This window comes from Labeo rohita, unplaced genomic scaffold (genome assembly GCF_022985175.1).
Source record: "Labeo rohita strain BAU-BD-2019 unplaced genomic scaffold, IGBB_LRoh.1.0 scaffold_1056, whole genome shotgun sequence".
Classification (NCBI taxonomy): Eukaryota; Metazoa; Chordata; class Actinopteri; order Cypriniformes; family Cyprinidae; genus Labeo; species Labeo rohita.
Genome location: NW_026127182.1, coordinates 10,258 through 14,635, shown reverse-complemented (window position 1 = coordinate 14,635; position 4,378 = coordinate 10,258). Strand labels below are relative to the sequence as shown.

The 4,378-nt window shown below is 39.9% G+C and overlaps 1 pseudogene; it reads left to right on the top strand.

Annotated features, from left to right (window-relative positions):
* LOC127157359 (myosin heavy chain, fast skeletal muscle-like) overlaps positions 1-472 on the top strand; it is a 7,237-nt pseudogene extending 6,765 nt beyond the window's left edge.
* The last annotated feature ends 3,906 nt before the right edge of the window (positions 473-4,378 follow it).

Genomic DNA, 4,378 nt, shown 5'->3' with positions numbered 1-4,378 from the left:
TTGACACACTGATTTTTAATTAATTAGTAATTTTTATATTCCTGATGTTCCACGACTACATGGTAAAAATGTTACTCTTTAGGAGGAGCAAGCCAACACTCATCTGTCCAAGTTGAGGAAGGTGCAGCATGAGCTGGAGGAGGCTGAGGAGCGTGCTGACATTGCTGAGTCTCAGGTCAACAAGCTCAGAGCCAAGAGCCGTGATGCTGGAAAGGTCAGTTGCATAATAGCAGGATCTTTACTCAGTATAGTAAATGCTTTCTTGCATTTACTGAAAAGAAACATACAGTATTCAGCTTATGCTTGAAAAATGTACTGATTGTTTACATGACTTTTCTATGTTTTTCTGTCTCAGGCCAAAGAAGAGTGAAACCCTCAGACCTGATGGGAGCCTCTACTGAAGTCATATAATATGACTGTTCTGTAGATTTACTTTTAATATTCCTTTTGAAATAAATCTGTGCTCACTGAACATTTGATTTGGAGTGATCATTAGAGGAATTTTATTATCAAATAAATTACTGAATTCATTTTTTTTAAATGACATTATCACTTAAACACTGAAATATTTTAATGTTCTAATACATATAATAGCTTTTTCAAGAATTTAAAAAGCTTGTTCATAAAGATTTCCTCCACTCATGCAAGAAAAAAGGTAATTTTTAAATTAAAAGTAGCCTATAAGAACTTACACTTGGATGGTCACAGGCAGCCAGTTAGTTATTTAACAAAGGCATCAGTTAACTATTGCAGAAAGTTTATTAATACATATTTGAGTGATTCTGAGAACGTAAAGTTGATGAATAATTAAAAAAATCGAACTGTCTTCATGTTCAAAATTATTCAACCAACAAAAGTCAAATTTGGTGCAGAATCTGTTATTCTTTATAACCTCCCATAAACGCTGCCTGTAAGTGCTTAGAAGCTTCTGTCACATCTCTACTGCAATCTTGGCCCATTCCTTACTTGAAAAAGTAAAAGTGATTGATAATCGTTGGTTTTCACATTGCCACTGCTTTCTTAAAATTCAACCAAATAATTTTAATAAGAATTAAATGTGAAGATTGAACAGACCACTCAAGAACATCCCAGGACCAAACCCTGAACCAAGCTTAAGTAGATATGGATGTATACTTTGGGATGGCTGTCCTGCAAGAAAGTCCACTGATCATCAGCTTCAGTCTTTGCACCAAAGGCATCAAAATTCTTGCCAAAATTGCCTAATACTTAAAAGAATTCATGATGTCCTTCATACAGTCATGATTTCCATTTCCTGCAAAAGTAAAACACCCCCATAACAGGACTGGCCCACCTCCATGTTTGACCATGGAGATGGTGTTCTTCTGCTTATAAGGTTTGCCCTTTTTTTTTTTTTTTTGCACCAGACAAACCGCTGATCAATGGGTCCAAAAAGTTCCAGTTTGGTCACATCACTTCACAAGTGCAACTGTAAAGGTTACTAAAATACATTTTTCTTTAAATATAGGTCATAGGTTTGATTCTCAAAAAAAAAGAAAGAAAAGCATGAATGAATAAAGCACAAGATAACATTAACGTTCTGCTTGAGCAGATGAAAATTGTAACTTAATGAGAGTATGACAACCAGAAAATGAACGTTGAATATAGCATAAACACCATCAAACTGATGAGAGCTTCAGATCTTCCAGTGTTTAACTATGGTGCTGAAACCTAAAGATGTCAGAGTTCCATTCCCCGTGCAACTGATACTCAACTGCCATTGGCTCATCTGTGGTTTTATACCATGTTTTTGAGACTTTAGTACACTGCAGTTCTTTTTATATGTAAGGCGGACAGGGCCAAAACTCTTTAAACGTAACATGAAATTTGACCCTGCACTCCACACACAGAAACCAATGAAATTATAAAATTATGAAATTTGAGACTTTATTTGCAGTCCATGTAACAAGACGGTACACACGTATGCAAACATCAGACACTATATTGTTCATGAAGGATAATGCCTTGGTACGTAGTGTGTGATGTTTTATGTCATGATTTGTCATGTCCTTTTTGGTTGTTTAGTTTAACATTCTTTCTCAGGTAAAAAAATTAAAGAAAGGATATAATAATATGTAATAATATGTGAGTAAATCTAGAGATAAATCTGCTTTTAAAAAATATGTATTGACACGATCAAATTTCACAGGTTCTGTTCGGAGTTTTGACCCCATTCGCCTTCCATACAATTAACCTGTGGTAGATACAATCGTAATATGATATGATGCTCTGCAACATCTTTTATAAAAACATAATTCAGCAAATAATAACACCCAACACCCAAAAATATGCAATCCTGCAGATTTAAGGTTGGCCTTTTAATTCAGCTAAGAGCTCATGTTCATGTGATACGCATTCGTAGAGTTCACCAACCTTGAATTCTGGAACTCAGCTGAATTTCTTTGCATGAGTTTGCTTTTCCGGTTTCCTGCATTCACATGTGTATGAATGGTCAAATAAACAAATAGTGTAGTATGACTGTATCTTTATGCCATCTGCAGAAATGCAATGGATGATTTTATGCTAATTCAGGAGAAGCAAGTAGGTGTACTGATGTGCATTTTTGCATTCAGAATAAGCCTGTTGAAAGTATGACATAAAACATTGTATCAGAAATAAACTGGAATGAACAAAAATTGAATGAACAACTACACTTTCACTGCACTCTTAAAAATAAAGGGTGCTTCATGATGCCATAGAACAGTGGTTCTCAACCTTTTTGGGATCAGCGCCCCCTAGCCACTACCCAGGTCCCTCAATGCCTCCCCATCAAATAAAACAGTCTAATTGTCCTCACTGAATATTAAAGTTGATTATTATTATTTTGTATAATGAGGACTGTTATTATATTTACAGTAATTCAAATGTATGGGGTCATTGTGATTTTTAAGAAATTACCTTAACTCAAAAAAAAAAAAAACAAAAACAAACAAACAAAAAAACCCAGCAAATTATTTTAAAATAAGTGTAATTCATTCAGTTTAAGCATGTTGGTGATTTTCGTTGCAACAGCTTCAGTGTTGTTGAGATGCTGATTTTAGTTTGTTCTTCCATTCCTAGAAGTCTTAAACACCCTTTTTACTGCTGTCATATGTTTGGATGTTTTCAATTAGCTTTCAGTGAAATATAATAATATCTATCCCTTAGTTTTAGAAAATACCCTGTTCCCTTTCTGTCGTTCACTCCAATGTTGTGTCAAGTGATACGACACTAGGGGTCACTCTTGGGAGCCCAAACACTTCTGACAACATTGAGAAAAGGCAGATTTGCATAGCTGGCCACGCCTCGGACATCTGGGTATAAACAGGGCAGTGCAACATCTGCTCATTCATTCTGTTTTTCGGAGCCGAATGCAGCGTCTCTGTGTGAGAAGCAGTGCCATTCACCTCTTCATCATTGGATCTACGGCACGGGTTGCCCTTGAGCACGCTTTTCGAAGAAGCTGTGGCTCACTTCAACTGCTTCCTGTTCCGGTCCTCCTACTTCAGAGTATGAGGTTACAGTGATGTGCGTTGAAGGAGACTGGGGGGAAATGAGCGAAGTCTTGCAGACCACTCGCCCCCTGTGCTCACCAATTGGGCTTCCAGACGATTTTGATAGCTCGTCTCAGTATGGGCTGGATCTTTTGTTTGAAGCTCCTGCTGGGGAGGAGGAGGTTACTGCAGCATCGGAGGGTGGGCATGAGCCATCTGATGCTGAAGCCTCGTCTGAACTAGCCTCTGTGGCGGTTGAGTCTTAGTCTGTGGCTCCGAGCTATGAAAGTCATGGCGCAGGCTCTGGGGAGGGCGATGTCCACATTGGTGTTCCAGGAGTGCCACCTATGGCTCAGAAATGCAAGATGCTGGGAAAGTTTGCTTTCTTGACGCTCCCATTGATGCTCCCATCATGCTGGTCTCTTTGGTGACACCGTGGAAGAATTTGCACAGCAGTTCTCCACAGTGAAAAAGCAGACGGAGGCCATCAAACAAATCCTGTCTGTGCGTGGGGTAAGGCGCCAGCCCTGTCACCCCAAAAGAAACAAGACCGGCAGCCAGACCTGCCCAACAGTCCAGTTCTCGCAGGAAGGTGGCACCGCCAACCCATCCACAGGCTACAAGGAACCCTCATCAGGCTTGAAAGCATTCCTGAGACGGGCAGCCCAGAGGAGAGGGACCAGCTGACCTGCCAGGGTCCACTCTCGACAAGGGGACGAGTGGTGGATTCGGCTTCACTCCGGCTGTCTGCCACCCGACAGACGGCTATCACATGGTCAATAAAAGAGCAATTTCCTTCTTCTCTGGGCCTTATTCGCAGCGTTTCCGGCCCTCCACGAGACGGCCGGACACTGTCTTCTCCAACCAGAGCATGTCTCGGCACACAT